Source organism: Meriones unguiculatus (genome assembly GCF_030254825.1).
Source record: "Meriones unguiculatus strain TT.TT164.6M chromosome 13 unlocalized genomic scaffold, Bangor_MerUng_6.1 Chr13_unordered_Scaffold_28, whole genome shotgun sequence".
NCBI lineage: Eukaryota > Metazoa > Chordata > Mammalia > Rodentia > Muridae > Meriones > Meriones unguiculatus.
Genome location: NW_026843644.1, coordinates 12,954,871 through 12,976,631, shown reverse-complemented (window position 1 = coordinate 12,976,631; position 21,761 = coordinate 12,954,871). Strand labels below are relative to the sequence as shown.

Genomic DNA, 21,761 nt, shown 5'->3' with positions numbered 1-21,761 from the left:
TCATCCTACTCCAGCAACCTGCATATACAACTGTGGGGATCTCATGTTTTCATTACAGGGAGCCCAGCAACTACATGGAGGCAGACATAATCCTCGGCACATTTATCCCCATTCACATCCCACTTGATCTAACCCAAAATGTCCAGAACCTTTTTGACAGTGAACCAAGTCCTCTATGGAACACCTTTCAGTGAGTACTTTTTTGAATGTGCTATGTTTGTTCTGTCTACAAGATAGTACATCACCTGCTAAACACATGTAATTCCATTGAGAATTATGAACTAGTTACAGAACAATGTGACAGTTTGACATTTTCCAGCTTCATTGTGCATCTACAGACATTTCCACTTCTCTTTGTTATGTTTCCAGTAAGAAAGAAATCAGGAAGAGAAACCACCAACTTTTGTGTCTGCTCCATGGTGTGATTCCATGGACAAACATTTTTTTAACATATTGATGCTAATATGTCAACATAAGTTTCCATTCTTCTCTTGTCTATTTGGCCATCTAACTGTGTTATGTTTTAATATCTGTTTATTTCAAAAATTGGAGAGTTTCTGCTAAAGTGAACTTGAATATTCCTATGTCCTCGGTACAAAACTTAGAATCTCCAGTTTCATGTGTTCTGGTTTTAGTATATTTAAAGGATCTCAGAGTTTAGACACTGGTCATACTTAGAAATTATTTATTTTTCATTGATATTGTAATGTAGTGTTCTGAAATTCATGACATTCATGCCCATATTCTGTCCTCTGCTTAGTTAGCTGTGCTGGAAACCCAGTGTTCTGTGATATGATTAGAGGTTTTATGCTTTTCATTTCCAACTTTTCTATCTGTCTTTCTCCTCCCCACAATCTCAATTTTGTCTTATGATTTGTCTTTTATGGTACTCAGTCTTTCCTGTGTATTGCTGTTTATTCTATCCCTCATCCAAGTTCTCATAGAGAATATTTATTCTTGTCTCAATGCCCAGTTGAATCCATTTCTTGGTTCTGTCTTCTTTTCTGTTGTTTATCTCTTTACTTTCTGAAGTATTTATCTGCCACTTTATCTCTCTGATAAACTGTGAGTTAGGTTGTTGATTATTTATGATATTGTGGAGGAGTCAGTAGGCTTTTTCATATTCCTGTTTTTTGTTGATGCTATAATTGGTACATGTGTTCATTTGAACATCAGTTTTGGGATTAGGATGGTCCTTTGATGAAAAGTATCTTTTTGAAACCTCAATACATATTTCCACTTTGAGCAGGAAACAAACATACTAGCGTAAGATCCTGGTAGTTGTATTGTTGTGGAGTACTTGAATAGAAAAAAAAATCAGGATTCCTAATTTATGTTGGAAGTAAAGAACTCATAAGAATGTTTTCACAAGATAGAGAAATCATTGTTCAGGAGCCCACTGCAGCTAGAAAAAGAAGGAATGCCAACATAGGAGGAAGGAAAGTGCCCATCTTCAGATATAGACAATAGATAGAAAGACTGCATTATTAGTTGACAGAAGTCTTGATCTAGATTCTATTTGACCAAAAGCAGTGAACAAATGTCTGTAAACAATTAGAGTAGACTGATGCTTTACAGATAAGCTTGGGCAAAAAGGATAATTCTGGACTAAAAAATGAACAGCCTTTCCTGTCTCTGAATGTGTAATTGCAGGTAAGATTTCAGCACAATGAGAAGCATTGAAGTATACCTTCAGCAGGAATGAAAGGACATTAAAAAGTCTGATTCTGTAACTTTGAGAAGACTAGCCAGGGCTTTCACCTGGTGATTTTCATAGCATATCAGAACTCCACTGATTCATATTTGAAAACTCAAAGTTTAAACTCTTTAAGTGTCATTTTCACATACTTTCAACCACTCAGATTTTTATACCTTGCATTTACATGCCTTAAATCCATTTCTTAGACATTCAAAATTTACATCAACTTTAAAGTGTTTGTTTCCAACATCCAGGTATGGCATTTAACCAGAGACAGATTTGTTTGAAGACTGAGAGAAATGATTGACAAGCAAGTTCTTTTAAAGGAAAGAACCATAAAATGTGAACTGTTAGGTATTAGTAGCTTCAGTTTGAATTTCATTTAAATCTAATTCATACACACATGAAAATATGTGTCTTTTAAAAAGTAAGTGTGCAATTGGCATCACAACCAGAAAAGCATATTTTGAAGAGATGCAGCTGAGAAGCACTGTGATAATGTGGCCTTGACTCGAAGAATATTTCCTCAAGTGTTTCACACCATTCTTCTTCAGTAGAAGGTGTTCATATGTTCCCTATACAAAACAAAAATAGAACGCTATGTCTCCCTACAACCCCATTGGACTTCTGTAGTTTCTCCTGCCTTCTTTGACTTCTTTCATTTTCGACACATTAAGAATTTCCTGTAATGGAGATTTTAAAATTGAAATAAATGAAGATTTAAATCTTTCTTCCATCCGCCATTTTTTCTGTGTGTCTTCCTTGTGAAAGGAACCTGGCAAAGTGCCAGCAGGTGTGGCTCTGTTGTTTGGTTTAGTATTATTATTATCATCATCATTTTGGATTTTTTGAGACAGGGTTTCTCTGTGTAGCTCTGGCTGTCTTGGACTTGCTCCGTTGGCCAGGTTGGCCTCAAACTCACAGACATCTTCCTGCCTCTGCCTCTCGAGTGCTGGGATTAAATGTCTGAACAACAATGCTTAGAAGGACTTTCTTATAGCCTGGTTTTTTTGAAGTCATACTATGTGACTTAGGACATGTCCAGAAATGTGAGTGTGAAGAGCTGACAGTGGGTACAAGCCCCTGTTTTTGAAAGACAGGGTTTCTCTGTGTGGCCTTGTGTGTTCTGGAATGGTTTACAAACCCAGGTGACTTGGAACTCACACAGACCCCGCCTACCTCTGCTTGCCCCACTGATTGTCACAAGTGTCTGACACCATACTTGATTTTTTTATTATCTTAAAAAATGATTTATAGTCCCTGTCTGCCTTCCTGAGAGCAGCCCAGTTTTTTACTAAGAGAGTTGGCACTCACTAAAAGAAAGTGTGGCAGGGATCCCAGGATTTCTTTTTTAGGGAGCAAGAGAATTTAAACTAGACACATTTAAACTGGGATTATGTAAATTATGGCTATGGGGCCAATAAACTAGCTGTACTTACTAATGGACGCTTCTGCTTTTTTGTCCTCTCCTAAGAACTGTAAATCCCATCTGTTTGTTTTTTACACATATGAGTGTTTTGCCAAGGTGAACAGGTGTACCTGTTTGTACCAGGTGGATACCTGGTGCCTGAAGAGGCCAAAAGATGGAGCTGAATCCCCTGGAACTGGAGTTACAGATGGGGTGAACTACCAGGTGGGAAAATCCCCTGGAACTGGAGTTACAGATGGGGTGAACTACCAGGTGGGAAACACATCTGGTACTTTGCAAGGACAAATGCTTTTAACACCCGAGCCATTTTTTTTAGCCCCAGAACTGTAAAAGGCATCCATGATCTCGTCCTCAGTGTTGTGGCAATTGGTAGAAATCCTCTCACGATACTGACTGTAAGTCTAGAAGGTGGTCACTGGCATATTTGGGCTCCCATAATGACTCTGCAGCTACTGTGACCTTGCCCCCAGTGTTTTGGGGGTCAGTCAGGAAATTGGCCAAGACACTGCAGAACACCAGCATACTGGGTGTTGGGAGCCTGGCTTCTGTAGATCAGTCAGGAAAGCTCTAGCCAAAAAAGTCACAGTGGACACTCCTCAGTGACGGAACAGCTGGGTATCCCAGGACATAGTAGAAAGCAGAAGTTGTGTCTTTGTTAAATATCACAATTGTCATGGCCCAGCAACATAGATTCGGGTCATCCCAAATTCCAGGTTCCAATGTGGAGGCAGTCCCATGAAGTATTTATACTATCAGAACAGGCATACATGCTCTTCAGTTAGACCTTAGAAAAAGCGGGTTATGGCAAAGCATAGAAAACTCAGCTATGGACTCCAATGCCATCAGGTGAAATTCTTAACATTGGGCCTGCCAGACGCTTGTGTTCTAGTTAGCACCACCCTACAGGTATTCATCAGTCCTAGGATACTAGGTCCAACAAGCTGATGAGGAATGGCTAATAGGGGCTAAAGATGGCCAAGACAAATTGTTATTAGGCTCTGAACACACCATCTCCACCTCACTCCAGTTCTGATTGGTCAGTCAGATCTGTCCACATGTTTCTTCTGTGGGAATTCTCATTCCTATGATGAGGTGGGTGGTCAGGTTCAGGGTGTGCAACTCTGTCAACACAGGGGAGATATTCCCACTAAACACCACAGACGAGTCGAATTCAAGAGCAAATGAAGAAGACAGACAGGTGACTGATACCAGCAACCGCCCCAGCATTCCTGAATTATAGTAATACACACACATACACACACACACACACACACAGCAATATTCTCTCTGTCTTTGTCTCTCTGTCTGTCACTATCTCTCTGCCTCTCTTTCTTTTTCTCTCTCTCAAACATATACACCCCAAATGACTCATGAACAGAGCCTCAGAGTGGCTTGCTGGGTGATGCAGATGACTGTGCTGTGGTGGCCAATGAAGAATAAATAGAGGAAGCAGTAGCAGCAGATAATCAAGAGATGGCTTAGAATTCTGGGATTGCTCTTGACAATGGCCAGGAAAGGCTTAGTACTTCACGAATTGACCCAAAACCACAGCAGTGATAGCAAAGAAGCACAGAGTTACACCAAACCCATGACCAGAAAACCCTAAATGGTAGGCCAGATCATTAGTTTGGGGAGGTGGATTTATGTCACAAGCACACACTTTTGGATTTCATAAAGAGGAAATTGTCAGGCTCCAATCTTCCAGAAATCAATAAAACGGTTGAGGTGTCTAATGTTATTAATAAAAAGAGGAAAGAAAAAAACATAAGGGGAGGAGATGAGGGAGGGAGGGTGGGACTGGGGAGGGAATGAGGGATACAACTGGGATACAGAATTAACAAAATGTAACTAATGAGAAAAATAAAATTATGGAAAGAAAAAAAAAGAAAAAACATAAGGGAAACATGGGTGCAGAGATACAGATATTCACTCATACAGAAATACCATGAAAGCATGAAACCAGAAGCCATATGCATACAAAAGAACTGAATATATATTGTAGCCTTGACAACTCACAAATATGCCCTTGAGTTTTTTCTGTTGCCATGTGTTGCTGCTCATGGGGCTAACCGGTTAGTCTGGTTTGTGGCCGCTTGGAGAAAACTAATTTTAAAATTTATTATTATTATTATGTAAAGAGGTAGTGAGTGTTCTTTTTGGAGGGAGGGGAACTTTATTGATGATCCATGGTGTATTTGTTTTTTTTTCTTTGAAAATTTATTATTTGTAGAGTATTCTGTCTGCATACCAGAAAAAGGAGCCAGATCTCACTATAGATGGTTGTGAGCCACCATGTGGGTGCTGGAAATAGAGATCAGGACCTTTGGAAGATAATCCTGTGCTCTTAAGCTCTGTGACATCTCTCCAGCCCCATCATTTATTATCATTTTATTTTTTATTGATTCATTTTACATCCCTGTTGTAGACCCCTCCCTCACTTCCCCCTGGTTCTACTCTTCCTGTTTTCCCTATCACCCCTCACCTGCCTCCTCAGAGAAGGGGATCATCCCCTCCCCTGTGTCCACCCACCCACACCACCATATCAAGTCACATCAGGACACAGTGCATCCTCTTCCCCTGTGGTGTGGCAAGGTAGCCCCGACAGGGGAATGTGATAGAAAAGCTAGCTTGTGGGTCAGGGTTCATTCATATGTGTGTTGGTCCTGCTGTGTTTACAAGGCCTTGTTACCCTTGTCCTTCATTCCCTTTGGTGCTTACACTCTGCACAGAGTTCCTTGAGCCCTTAGGGGGGGAATTGCTGGAGACATCTCATTTAGGGTGGAATGGTCCAAGGCCTCTCACTGTCTGCGAATCAACTGGATGTGGGTCTCTGTATTTGTTCCCATCTGCTGCAGGAAGAAGTTTTCTATGATGGCTGAGCAAGGCACCAATCTGTGAGCATGGCTGTGCGCCTTTAGCGCAACTATAGCATTTACATTTCTCTGATGTCCTTGGCCTGTGTAGACTCAGGCTCCTGGCCACCCAAGCTGTGTTGGCTCAAGGTTCCTTTTCATGGAGTGGGCCTCCTGAAACTCAATCAGATATTAATTGGTCACTTCCATGAAATTTGTGCCACAAGCACACCAGCAACTCTTGTAGACAGGTTACCATTGGAGAGTGAAGGGTGTATGGCTGGGTTGGTGTGTACTTACCTCTTTAGGTGGACTGTGGTGAATGTTAAGGGGAACGCGAGCACCCACAAGTGTGCATGCCATGTCTTCAATGTCTTATGTATTGTTGAAAAGCAGGCACTTGAGAACAACTATAAAGTTATGTTCCAAGAACCTGACACTTGGTGGAAATTAAACTTTCAGGAGTTAGCATGGCACCTCTTCATTTTCCTAGTTCCTCATTCTGTATCCTGTCATTTTCAGGTATTTCAGACCAAACAAAAAGCATCTTTTCAGGCTGGAAATGGGCTGTAGTTTTCAGGTTAGATATAGCAGTAGCATAAAATTTGGTCAGTGGTGAACTATACTTATTTGTATGCATTATCAAAAACATCTAGATTATTGCAACATGTTTATATTCATGAATGGACTTATATGTATTACAGGGATTTTATGTAGATAATTCACAATATGATTGCTGAAAACTCTTTCAAATATTTACTGTTATTTCAACCATTTCCTTCTTTTATATTTATCCTCCTTCATAATTAGAGTACCTCCCCTGGTTTATCCCAATGGCATCAATTGTACCTGACGTTGTATTGCTTCCCTACCATGCCTTCTTGTTTCTACAGTTATTCCATGGTGAATACTCACAAACCAACATTTGGAGCTAGATGCCCCAGAGTAGAGAATGAAAGATATTTGTCTTCTGGATATGGATTACCTAAATTATGTTTTTTTTACTTACAACTATTTATATGTATGATATTTATCATGTTAAACATATTTATGAGTTTCCATTCCCTACCTATTGTGAACAGAATAGCAATGAAGGTGACTGAGCAAGTATTTGTAGAGTGGGATGTTGAGTCATTTTTACGTATGTCAAGGAAAAGAGAGCTGAGTCAGGCAGCAGATTTATAATTTCTGTTTAGAAAATTCTCTACTCTAATTTCTGGAATGGCTCAACTGTTTAAAAGACACACCACCAATCCCTTTTCAGAAATTGACTTTCATGCTTGGTCTATAGAAGAATCTCAGATATCACCCAAAGCCCTGTATATAACAGGGCTAAACATTCCCTAAAATAAAAAAGAAAACAAGTATTTGTTCATGTACCATTTATCTCAATTACTTTCATGTAATTACAATTTGAATATATATATTGTCCAAAAATTAAAAAATAACATGCATAATTTACTAAAATGTGTTTTCAGCAGGAGCTTCTATTCTAAAATAGATTGTGATTGTCCAACAAAATGAGGGGCTCTTATTTTTGTTTAAATATACATTTAAGAAAAAGTTATTTAAAAGTGGGTAAATAATTTAATTTTAGTATACTAATGGGTTTTATTAGAAAAAAGAAAACTAATACATCATAATGATCAATTTTTATTTGCTATTTTTTGTTTTTAATACATCTCAAAGAGTTTTTATCAGGTCTTAAGAGAATAATGTAGCACTTAGGGAAGAAGATGCACCCCAGCAGCCCTGCACTAGAGGCCAATATGGAGAAGACCTCCACAGCCATGACGGCTTTGCCCTTGGTGCTCTGGTACACAGGGATGAAGATGACCCAGACACTGAGGAAGACCAGCAAGCTGAATGTCAGGAACTTGGCCTCATTGAATGTATCAGGCAGGTTCCTTACCAGGAAAGCCACAGTGAAGCTGCTTAAGGCCAGGGTCCCTAAGTAAGCCAGCACACAGTAGAAGGCAGTGACTGAGCCCTTGTTGCATAAAATGATGACATGAGCATGTTCAGAGTGTTCATCTGTGTCAATATAAGGAGGTGAGGTTCCCAGCCAGACTGCAGAGAGAATGAGTTGGATCAGGACACAGATAGGGATGACAGCATTATAGATGCCTGAGACAAACAGCCTTCTCATTGTTCTTCCTGGTTTCATGACCCTAAAGGCCAGAATTACAGTTATAGTTTTTGCCAAAATGGTGGAAATAGCCAAGGTGAACACAAGTGCAAATGTTATTTGTTGCAGTGTGCAGGTGGTTGTGTTTGGGCGTCCAATGAAGAGAAAGGAACAGAGGAAGCAGAGGAGGATGGAGATGAGCAGGGTGTAGCTGAGAGTCCTGTTATTGGCCTTAACAATTGCTGATTCTCGGTGTTTGAGAAAGACTCCCAAAACTGCAATTGTGCTGACAGAGACGCACATAGCTGTGCATGCCAGTGCCATGCCCAGAGGATCCTCAAACGAAAGGAAGGTCACTGCCTTGGGCAGAGAGTTGTTTCTCTCAGGGTTTGGGTACTCATGACTTGGGCAAGTGATGCACTCCTGCTGGTCTGTATGGAGAAATTGGATCAACATTTCACCTTATATAAATATCTATTTGTTTCACAGTTAAAGTGCTTTCCAGTGATGTGTGTATTCTCGTATATTCTGCTTCCTGTTACTGCCAAGTACATGAAAACATTATAATTCACATTTGTACTGTTTATCTTGTTTAATTAAAAATAAGCTTTCTTCCAAGCAGCTTATCACTGTTTCTCAAGGACAGTGAAATCTATTTTACTCGTATTCAGATAAAGTAATACTGTCAAGTGAGCCTTCAAATCTTTTTTTACACTTTGAGTTTCTAAGTATGTGTACATTGTATTTTGGTGACATCAATGTATAAAAATACTTCCTTGTTTCCATCATCATGGGTTCTTCTCATTTTTCTTGTTACTCACTGTTTTAGTGTATATTTGTTATCCCACTCCTATAATTTTTCTAAGGTAATATGGAAATAAGTTAGGTCTCCCCTCCATGACCTATGGAACAGTTCTGATTTGGTGGTAAATATATAACCCTTGCATCAATAAACTCCAGCTATAATCTCAGACAAATAATTACCTATCTCAGCTGTGGAAGTTTCAAATAAATTTCTTTTCTTTTTTTTTTTTTTACTTTTTCTGACTTTAATTTTTATCCTCTTGGTCTGTGGTACTTGCTTCAATAATATGTCTTTTCACTTTTCAAATGCACAATCAACAAAACAAACACATTAATATTTATATATTTATGCATACATATACATACATCAATTAATACAATAAACAATACTAATCACAGAAAAAGAGGTTATCAATTTGAGGAAAGGCATGAGAGGATACTCAGAAGGAACTAGATGAAAGAAAGGGAATGGGAAAAAGAAACATAATTTTATTTGGTTTAAACAAGTATTAAAACTAAATCTCATAACCACATTTAATTGTTCTATTCTGGTGTAATTACCATTCATTGTTTTTTGAATTTTGTTTTTTAATTTCACCTCATCTTTTTTGCATTGGTTCTTTATTAACCAAAACAACACCTCTGGAATTTAACCTAAACCTTGTTGTATATATTACTATCTTAATGCCTAATACACTATAGAACCCACTATCAGTCACAAAACACATTGAACACATTATGATAATTATATTTAATATACTGACACATCCTATATATTACATAAAATGTATATTGAAGATAAGGTTTCTAATTCATTTATTACAATTTATTTACTCTGTATCATGGCTATAGCCCCATCCCCTCAATCAAGGACCATGCATGGGGAAGACCTAGACCCTCTGCTCGGATGTGGCCCATGGCAGCTTGGTGTCAGTGTACATTTCCTAATAAGTGGAACAGTGGTTGGTCTAAGTGGCTGGCTCTTTGATCATCTTCCCCTGGGTGGAAGCCACAGAGGAGGACATTGCAGCCTGTCCTGGTGAGACCTGATGAGCTGGGGTGAGATGGTATGGGAGGAGGACCTCCCCTATCAGTGGATTGGGGGAGGGACCTAGGGAAGGAGGAGGGAGGGAGGGTGAGGCTGGAGGGGGATCAAATAAATTTCTATAGTCTCTGACGTCCTTTGACTCAGGATAAGACTCTTTGTATTTCATTATTAATTCCAGAATAATCCTGGGAATTGTTCTAATTTTCACTCTTGTTCTTCCAGTAATATTCTGAAGACTGAAAAATGACCTGCATGTTATAAATATCATAAATCTACAAAAATGTTAAATCATAAAGGGAGAATGACAGAGCCATATTCTCTGAAATTGTTGAGAGTCATGAGCCAGTATAGTTGCTTGGTGCTATTCCAGCAAAGCTGAGATTGTTACAATTGTTCTATCTCTAACTTCTGTTTTTTTTTAATTGTTTGTTGCATTACTGGGGACTTTCTGCACTTTGATTCAATTTCTGTTCTTTTTTTTCTACATAAAAATTATGTCTGAGTCTTTTTTAATTAGGCATTTTTAATTATTTATAGTTTATTCACTTTGTACCTTAGCTGTAGCACCCTTGCTCATGCCCTCCACATCTTCCCACACTCATATCCTACCATACCCCTCTCCAAGTCTGCTGATAGGGAGGTCTTCCTCCCCTTCCCTCTAACCCTAGCCTATCAAGTCTCATCAGAGCTGGCTGCATTGTAAGGGGAACAGGGACTGCCTCTGAATTAAACTCAGTGGCTGGCTCTTTGATCAACTCCCCATAACAGGGAGCAGCCTTACCAGGTCATAGAGGAAGACAATGCAGCCAGCCCTGATGAGACCTGAGCCTTATGAAAATACTAAACTTAACTTTATCTGTCCACTATTTGAAAATCTTCTTTATGCCCTGGAAAATGTTAAGCAGAGATAAGCAGATAGAGAGATGAGACCATTATTTCAGGAGTTTTCTTGCGGTATGTGCCCCTAAACAGTATATTGGTGCAGGGTAAACAAAGGCAATATGCATACCCTGAGAGGCCTGGAGATTCATGTATAGGTTTAAGATCTTTTATTATAAGCTAAGAGCTCCCTGAAAATGTAGTTTAAAGATAGAAGGTCATATAGGGTACACTCCTGACAGAATAAAACTTAGTAAATAAGATAGATTGACTTAAATAAACTTTTTCTAGTTTGTAGCATAAATAATGATACATATAATAAAAGAAGATATTTCTTTGTATTTGCTATGCATAAAAAGACCAGTTAAAGTGTTTTTTTGTTTGTTTGTTTGTTTCTCTGGACTGCACTCATACTGCAAACAATACTAGCTTAAAAGCAGGCTTTCACATATTAAATGTATTTTCTGTGAAGGAGACATTCTTTAGATTCTTTAAAGTAGAGTTATAGGGCTAATAATGATAATCAAATATGTTTTGTGTGTACTTTTTAAATTGTAACTGAACTTTTATCCCTGGATAATAAAAAAATCAAACATCCATTCTGTACCACTTGTATAATCATTAATCTGTGTTTGTACTGTGAAACTTGTATAAACAAGAAGAGCCTTGTCAACAATAAGTCAGAGCCAAAGAAAGGTCTTAATGTTATAAGTCAGCTGCTAGATTCCACTGACCACATCAGCTGACTAACTCCCTCTCATCGTTGACCCCTCATCTGCTCTCTGGAGCACCCTGCAGGCAAAAAACTCTCCTTTCCATGCTCAGGATTGCCCCACAGAAAGGCTCCTGGCACAAGCTCACAGAGAATGAACTGCCAACTGGGAACTTCCCAGAGACTCATACACCAACCAAGGACTATTCATGGAGATAACCTAGAACCCCTGCACAGATGTAGCCCAGGGCAGTTCAGAGTCCAATTGGGTGACATAGTAGCAGAGGGAGGAGGGAGGGTGGGATTGGGATGGGAGGAAGGAGGGGTTTATGGGGGGATGCAGAATGAATAAAGTGTAATTGATGAAAAATTTAAGAAAAAAGGGAAAAAAATAATTTAAGAACCTTAAATGACTTTCAAAATTGGAGGAAAACATGGAGTTAGTCAATTGGCATGGAGCACGTCTTGCCCCTGGGGGCAATGGTCTCCTGAACCTACTCAGACCTCGGACACCACCACTGCTAGTTCTAGAACTGACGCAGGATGTTCCAACGAGGGGTTAAGGCTTCTCATAATATTTCCTATAAGCCCACACCTGTTTGTCTATATCCCCCATTTTTATTCATTATTAGCCAGATAGAGCCAAGTAATTGTGGTAATGATACTTGCTTTTTTGCCCAATGCTGGAATGCTAGTAAAGTTAGGTATGCCCTGGTTACTTGCATGCCTCACTGGGTGCCTATGCCCATTGATGCCCCTCACGCTATGACTCTCTTCAGACAGAAAAGGGATCTTGGAACTACAGCCACCATTGTTACTACCATCACATTGGCGGCTGTTGGAGCTACCACCAGGGCATTAGCCATGAGTCATACTGGGCAGACTGCTCAGACCCTGAATAATCATTTAGCCAATGTAGCTCATGCCTTAGTTGTACATAAAGGAATTAATGCTCAACTAAAATGAAGCTTGATGGTGTTCAATCAGAGGATTGACCTCTTGCAGGAGCAAATTGATACCCTATGGCAAATCGCTCAACCTGGCTGTCAATGAAAGTATGCTGGACTTTGTGTCACTAGCATACAACATGAGAATTTTTCCTGCGCTGCAAATCTGTCTAAACAATTGTCGAGCTATATTTTAGGTAATTGGACTGGAGAATTCGATACTACGATGGAGCAGCTGAGAGTGGCCATTGTCACAGTAAATTCTACCGGAGTGGACGCAGGACTAGCCACAGGATTATCAACATGGATTGTTGCAGCCATGAATCATCTGAAGGAATTGGCAGTTCATTCTCTGTGAGCTTGTGCCTTCTGGTGTTGGTCTCCTTGGTTTGCCTGTGGTATATATGCAAGATTAGAGTCTCACAACAGTGTGATGCAGCCATGATCATTCAGGCCTTTACAGCCATTGAAGCAGGACATTCTCCCCAAGCATGGTTGGACACCATAAAAAGCTAAAATGATACGCTCAGGATGCGAGGCTAAGCACTGCACTCAGGGTCAGCCGCTTTGGACCCAGAGAAGAGCATGTCTGATTGCATGCGGGTTGATGCCCCAGGTCCCGCCTCTGAGAAAAAGGTATTGGACGGGTATGATGCTCTTTGGGTGGATGACACCTAAATGAACATCTGTACAAAGTCCCAATTTATTTCTAATATCAGAGATCAGACCTCTACTCTTGCCTGATGCGTCTAAAACAAAAAGGGGGAACTGTAGAGAGCTGCGGAATGCTATGCCTTAAAGATGGAGCTGGTTTCCGCCTTCCACCTTCCCGATGGTGAGTGCTCTCTGTCACGAACAACTCCACATTTGGCTAAGGCCGAGGATCTGGCTTGCTTCCATGTATGTGGACCTATCTGCATTGCCCCCGTGGCACGCCTGGATTGGCTACCCAGAGGCTATTTAAGCTGTGGGCTGGCTTTCCCCGGGGTCCGAGGGTTGTTCAATGTTCCTGAATAAACTGCATTGAAAAAAAAAAAAGAAAAGAACAAATGTCCCAAAGAAATACAGGGAAATAGAGGGCAAACAGAGAGACCATCAAATACAAGAAACCACAAACAGGTGAAGGTAATTATTAAAATTATTCAATTCTTGGAAATGGAATTTGAATCAATAAGAAAACACACAGAAAACCCTGGAGATGGAATACGTAGAGAAGAGATCAAGTACCACAGAGATAAGCAGCACCTACAAAATACAAGAAATGGAGGAGAGAATCTCAGGCATTGAAGATACAATTGAAGAAACTGATTTATCTCTCAAAGAAAACATACAATCAGAAAAGTTCAAGGACGCCATGAAAATGTGAGACCTAAGAACAATAGGAATAGACTAAACAGATGATTCCAGGCTCCAAGGTGCAGAATATATTCTTAATAAAAATCATAGAAGAAAATTTCTCCAACCTTAAGAAAGAGATAACCTTAAACATACAAGAGGCTTACAGTACACTAAATAGACTAGAACAGAAAAGAAAATTCTCTTGCCATAAAATAATCAAAACAATAAATCTACACAATGAAGAAAAAATATATCAAAAGCACAAAGGAAAAAGATCAAGTGACATATAAAGGCAGACCTATTAGGACCACACCAGACTTCCCAAGAGCGTATGAAACCCAGAAGACCCTGGGGGATGTCATGCAGAAGCAAAGAGACCACAGATGCCAGAGCAGACTACTGTACTCAGCAAAACTTATATTCAACAGAGATGGAGGAAACAAGACATCCCATAACAAAACTAAGTTTAAACAATGTCTGTGCACTATCCCTGACTTTGAGAAGGTACTAGAAGGAAAACTCCAACTCAATGAGATCAACTACATCCACAAAACACACGATATAGATAAGATCAGAAGAAAAATCAAAAGAAAACAAGCACATAAATACACTATCTGCAATAACACCACAATAAAAGGAACTGAAATTGATTGATGACTAGTATCTCTCAACATCAATGGAGTAAGAAATCCAATAAAAAGACACATGCTAACAGAATAGTTATGAAAACAAAATCCTACTTTCTGCTGCATACAATAAACACACTTCAGCCCCAAAGATACACACTACCTTGGAGTAAAGTGCTAAAAAAAGATTTTCCAATCAAATGGAACCCAGGAGTAAGTGGCACTACCATCTTAATATGTAATAAAATAGTCTTCCAAATGAAATTATTCAAAAGAGAAGTGAAGGATACTTTGTCCTCATCATAGAAAAATCCACCATGAGGACAACAATATCTTAAACAACTATGCCCCAAATAGAAGGGCACCTGAATTTGTAAAAGAAACATTATTAAAACTTCAACCAAAACTCTACCAGGGAACACCTACAGCTGATAAACACCTTCAGCAAAGTGGCAGGATACAAAATTAACTCAAAAAAATCAGTAGCCCTCCTGTATACAAAAGACAAAAGGGCTGAGATAGAAATTAAGGAAACAACACCCTTCACAATAGCCACAAATGACATAAGGTACCTCGGAGTAACCCTAACCAAGGAAGTCAAAGACTTGTATGGAAAAAACTTCAAATCTCTGAAGAAAGAATTAGAAGAAGATATGAGAAGATGGAAAGATCTCCCATGCTCATGGCTTGGTAGGATTAACATAGTAAAAATGGCCATCTTACCAAAAGCAATCTACAGATTCAATGCAATGCCAATCAAATTACCAACACAATTCTTTACAGACCTGTAAAGAAATATTCTCAACTTCATATGGAATAACAAGAAACCCAGAATTGCTAAAACAATCCTCTACAATAAAAGATCTTCCGGAGGTATCTCCATCCCTGATCTTAAGTTGTACTATAGAGCAACAGTTTTAAAAACTGCATGGTACTGGCATAGAAACAGAATGGTGGATCAATGGAACCGAACAGAGGACCCAGAAATAAACCCACACACTTATGGACACCTGATCTTTGACAAAGATGCCAAAACCATACAATGGAAAAAAGATAGCATCTTCAACAAATGGTGCTGGTCTAACTGGATGTCTACATGTAGAAAAATGAAAATAGATCCATACTTGTCATCCTGCACAAAACTGAAGTTCAAGTGGATCAAAGACCTCAACATAAAACCAGACACATTAAATCGGCTTGAAAAAAAAGTGGGAAATACCCTAGAACTCATTGGTACAGGGGAAAACTTCCTGAACAGAACACCAACAGCACAGGCTCTAAGAGCTACAACCAATAAATGGGACCTCATGAAACTGAAAAGCTTCTGTAAAGCAAAGGACACCGTCATCAAAACAAAGCGACCACCTACAGATTGGGAAAGAATCTTCACCAACCCTTTATCTGACAGAGGACTCATATCCAGTATATATAAAGAACTAAAGAACCTGAAAAGCAGCAAACCAAGTAATCCACTTAAAAAATGGGGAACAGAGCTAAACAGAGAATTCTTTGTAGAGGAATACCGTATGGCAGAGAAGCACTTAAAGAAATGCTCAACCTCACTAGCCATTAGGGAAATGCAAATCAAAACAACCCTGAGATTTCACCTTACACCCATGAGAATGGCCAAGATCAAAAACTCAAGTGACAACACATGCTGGAGAGGTTGTGGAGAAAGGGGAACCCTTCTGCACTGCTGGTGGGAATGTAAACTTGTACAACCACTCTGGAAATCAATCTGGCGCTTTCTCAGAAAACTAGGAATAGCACTTCCTCAAGATCCAGCCATACCACTCCTGGGCAGTTATCCAAAAGAGGCTCAAGTACACAAAAAGGACATTTGCTCAACCATGTTTGTAGCAGCTTTATTTGTAATAGCCAGAAGCTGGAAACAACCCAGATGCCCCTCAACTGAAGAATGGATGCAGAAATTGTGGTACATCTACACAATGGAATATTACTCAGCAATGAAAAATAAGGAAATCATGAAATTTGCAGGTAAATGGTGGGATCTGGAAAGGATCATCCTGAGTGAGTTGTCCCAGAAGCAAAAAGACACACATGGTATATACTCACTCATATAGACATACAACATAGGACAAACCCACTAAAACGTGTGCATCTAAAGAAACTAAGCAAGAGAGAGGACCCTAACTAAAATGTCCAATCCCCATCTGGAAAGGCAAAGAGGATGGACATCAGAAGAATAGGAAAACAGGAAACAACCTAGGAACCTACCACACAGGGCCTCTGAAAGCCTCTGCCCTTCAGACTATCAAAGCAGATGCTGAGCCGGATGGGCAACTGTTGGGCAGGTGAACGGAATTTTAGGTAAGAACTGGGAAATAGTAAGAGCTGGAGAGGACAGGGTCTCCACAAGGAGAGCAACAGAACAAGAAAATTTGAACAAAGGGAACTTCCCAGAGACTCATACTCCAACCAAGGACTATTCATGGAGATAACCCAGAACCCCTGCACAGATGTAGCCCAGGGCAGTTCAGAGTCCAATTGGGTTACCTAGTAATGGGAAGAGGGACTGCCTCTGACATAATCTGATTGGCCTGCTCTTTGATCACCTCCCTCTGGGGAGGAGCAGCCTTACCAGGCCATAGTAGAGGACAATGCAGCCACTTTTGATGTGAACTGACAGTCTAAGATCAGAAAGGAGAGGAGAACCTCCCCTATTAGTGGACTTGGGGAGTGGCATGCAAGCAGAGGGAGGAGGGAGGGTGGGATTGGGAGGGGAGGAAGGAGGGACTTATGGGGGGATGCAGAATGAATAAAGTGTAATTGATGAAAAATTTTTAAAAAAAAGGGAAAAAATAATTTAAGAACCTTAAATGACTTTCAAAATTGGAGGAAAACATGGAGTTAGTCAATGGGCATGGAGCACGTCTCGCCCCTGGGGGCAATGGTCACCTGAACCTACTCAGACCTCGGACACCACCACTGCTAGTTCTAGAACTGACACAGGATGTTCCAACGAGGGGTTAAGGCTTCTCATAATATTTCCTATAAGCCCACACCTGTTTGTTTATATCCCATTTTTATTCATTATTAGCCAGATAGTGCCAAGTAATTGTGGTAATGATACTTGCTTTTTTGTCCAATGCTGGAATGCTAGTAAATTTAGGTATGCCCTGGTTACTCGCATGCCTCACTGGGTGCCTGTGCCCATTGATGCCCCTCACGCTATGACTCTCTTCAGACAGAAAAAGGATCTTTGAACTACAGCCACCATTTTTACTACCATCTCATTGGCGGCTGTTGGAGCTACCACCAGGGCATTAGCCATGAGTCATACTGGGCAGACTGCTCAGACCCTGAATAATCATTTAGCCAATGTAGCTCATGCCTTAGTTGTACATAAAGGAATTAATGCTCAACTAAAAGGAAGCTTGATTGTGGTCAATCAGAGGATTGACCTCTTGCAGGAGCAAATTGATACCCTATGGCAAATCGCTCAACCTGGCTGTCAATGAAAGTATGCTGGACTTTGTGTCACTAGCATACAACATGAGAATTTTTCCTGTGCTGCAAATTTGTCTAAACAATTGTTGAGCTATATTTTAGGTAATTGGACTGGAGAATTCGATACTACGATGGAGCAGCTGAGAGTGGCCATTGTCACAGTAAATTCTACCAGAGTGGACGCAGGACTAGCCACAGGATTATCAACATGGATTGCTGCAGCCATGAATCATCTGAAGGAATGGGCGGGCATGGGAGCATTAGCAGGCCTTCTGGTGTTGGTCTCCTTGGTTTGCCTGTTGTATATATGCAAGATTAGAGTCTCACAACAGTGTGATGCAGCCATGATCATTCAGGCCTTTACAGCCATTGAAGCAGGACATTCTCCCCAAGCATGGTTGGATACCATAAAAAGCTAAAATGATACGCTCAGGATGCGAGGCTAAGCACTGCACTCAGGGTCAGCTGCTTTGGACCCAGAGAAGAGCATGTCTGATTGCATGCAGGTTGATGCCCCAGGTCCCACCTCTGAGAAAAAGGTATCAGACGGGTCTGATGCTCTTTGGGTGGATGACACCTAAATGAACATCAGTACAAAGTCCCTATTTATTTCTAATATCAGAGATCAGACCTCTACTCTTGCCTGATGCATCTAAAACAAAAAGGGGGAACTGTAGAGAGCTGCGGAATGCTATGCCTTAAAGATGGAGCTGGTTTCTGCCTTCCACCTTCCCGATGGTGAGTGCTCTCTGTCACGAACAATTCCACATTTGTCTAAGGCTGAGGATCTGACTTGCTTCCATGTATGTGGACCTATCTGCATTGTACACGTGGCACGCCTGGGTTGGCTACCCAGAGGCTATTTAAGCTGGGGACTGGCTTTCCCCAGGGTCCGAGGATTGTTCAAGGTTCCTGAATAAACTGCATTGAAAAAAAAAAAAAAAAAAAAAAAAAAAACTTCAACCACATATTAGTCCCAACACAGTAATAATGAATAATGGTAAACTTCATCACCTCACTCTCACCAAGTGACAGATCATTGTCACAGAAGCTAAACAGTGAAATAATGAAGCTTATATAGGTCATGAATCTAATAGAAGTCCTCAAAAATGGTCCCCCAGACACAAATATGTCTTCTTCTCTGCAAATCAAGGAACTTTCTCCAAAATTGAACATATATTCAGGCAAAAAAACAAGTCTTAACACATACAATAAGACTGAAATAATCCCTTGGATCCAATTACAGAACCATGTAAATCTGGACCATTCTAAATCTGGACCTCAACAATGACAGAAAGAGCAAAATGCCTACACATACACATGGAACCTGAACAATTCTACTCAATAACAGGTGTCATAGAAGAAATAAAAAAGTAATTAAAGATGTCCTAGAATTCAATGAAAATTAAGACACAACACGCCCAAATATATGGGATACAATGAAAGCAGTGATAAGAGGAAAATTCATAGCACTAAGTGCCTTCATATAGGAATTTGAGACATCTCATACAAGCAATCTAATAACACGACTGAAAGACCATGAATAATACAACAAGATGTAGACAGGGCCAAGAGGAGTAGAGGGCTGGAAATAATCAAATTCAGTGCTGAAATCAATATATTAGAAATGAAATGATTCAAAGAATCATTGAAACCAAGAGCTGATTCTTTGAGAATATCAACCAGAGAGACAAACTCTTAGCCAAAGTAACTAAAAGGCAGAAAGACACTATCCAAATGAACAAAATAAAAAGGGAAAAGGGTGATAGAAGGACAGAAATCGTGGAAATCGAAGGAATCATTAGGTCTTACTTCAAAAGTATATACATCACAAAAACTTAATATCTATATAAAATGGACAATTTCCATGGTAGATTCCACTTAGCAAAGTTAAATCAAGATCAGGTAAATAAAACATCCTATCTTCCCCAAGGAAATAGAGGAAGTCATCAAAAGTCCCTATCCAAAAAAGCCCAGGGCCAGATGGTTTCAGCTCAGAATTCAACTAGACTTCAAAGAAGAGTAAATACAAATAGTCTTCAAACAATCCCACAAAATAGAAATAGAAGGAACATTAACAAATTAATTCGATGAAGATGCAGTCATGTCACAGTCAAGACTCAAGAAAGACATGAATTTCAGACCAATTTCCGTCATGAACAATGACACAAAAAACTCAGTAAAATACTCTCAAAACAAATACTAGAACACATAAAAGATCTCATCCACTACTGTCAAATAAGCTTTATCCCAGGCATGCAGGATTGGTTCAGTCTATAGAAATCCATCAATTTAATCCACCACATAAACACACAGAAGGAAAAGAATTCCATGATCATTTCCATAGATTCCAAAAATCCAATGCTTGTTCATGTATAAAATTTTGGAGAGATCAGGGTCACAAAGCACAACCTAAACATAGTAAAGTCAATATACAGCAACCCTATAGCCAACATTAACCTAAACAGAGAGAAACTCAATCCCAACTGAGGACTTCTATTAGGTATTTGATTCATGACCTTTGTAAGCTTCATTATTTCACTGAAATCAGGGATAAGGCAAGGCTCTTTGCTCTCTCCATATCTTTTTAACATAGGAATTGAAGTCATGTGTCACTCTGCAAGGAATTTAACCTATGATAGCATTAGATCTTAGAATATAAAGAATATTTAATTTTCAACATTTGATCATTTCTAATAATACATAAAAATTCTGTTTGTATTATGGTTGTCTAAGGATTGGCCTTTATAATAGAATAAATAGTAGATTCTCGTCATTATATTAATGTATTTTCCTTCTGACTTTTTATTTTCTTGTAAAAATTTTCATTTTAAAAATAATATAATTACCTCACTATGCTTCTTCTTTTTCATTTTTCTAAACGTTCTCCTGGACCCACCTTATATTTATTCACTCTCAAATACATAGCCCCTTTTCTCATTAAATATGTTTGTGTCTTTGTGTGTGTGTTTGTATATAACAATGCAACCTGCTCATTCCATATGATGTTACTTATATATGTTATCACACAGTTGACCACAACCCTAAATAGGCAGCCATGTTTTCATTTACAAAGACTTGCTTTTTTCCTATTGTTGATACTGAAAATGACAACTGTGTTGTAAATGCAGTTCAGTTTCTTGTACATTCAGAAACAATCAGACATGTAGTTTTCCTGGAGTTACTTTGAGGCAAGAATCATTAGGCTTGTTAAACACAGAAATACAAATAGATCCTGGACAGCTGGAGATCTCATATTTAATGGGGAACACTGCAAGAGCTGGTACACTTCAAGAGCTAAGATGGCCCTTCCATGCACCAAAAGGCAGGTTTTTAAAAGTAGGGAGCATATGACACAATAGCATGAGAATTGCTACTCTAAACTTCACACATTGTGTGGCTTCAGCAATGATTAATAATGGATTAAGGGATGAATGTTAGAGACATAGGGAACAGCACTACATTATGACACCAAAGTCACTTCTTAACTTTCCCCCTCTGCATTCCCAAACATTTTGAGTAAAAGTATTATTTTTCTACCTGTCTGGTTGGAAATGTGCTGCTCTGGACAAAATGTACAAGAAAAACAGCAGACCGGTCTGTCTTTTTGTAGAACTTTCCAGAATCCTGGACCACAGCTCTGTGTACATACAGATTGAGGAGTCTGAAAGCAACACAGAAAAACTGGTCATGATATTGAGCATCAGTTTAAAATAGTTTAGGCTAAATACACATAACCTATGAAAATTGTATTTGTTTATGAGGAACTCTGAGGTTTTAATGTGGGAATGTAGAATGGAGATTTAAACTTACCATGCTTTTCAATAC

General features: G+C 39.4%; 1 protein-coding gene and 1 pseudogene across 1 annotated transcript in view; one reads left to right on the top strand and one right to left on the bottom strand.

Moving 5' to 3' along the window:
• Positions 1 to 21,761, top strand: part of LOC132650605 (zinc finger protein ZFP2-like) — a gene marked incomplete at its 3' end in the record, with an annotated part of 318,549 nt that overhangs the window by 140,538 nt on the left and 156,250 nt on the right. The gene's annotated exons all lie outside the window — the stretch shown is intronic.
• LOC132650697 (vomeronasal type-2 receptor 26-like) overlaps positions 7,653 to 21,761 on the bottom strand; it is a 30,161-nt pseudogene continuing 16,052 nt past the window's right edge.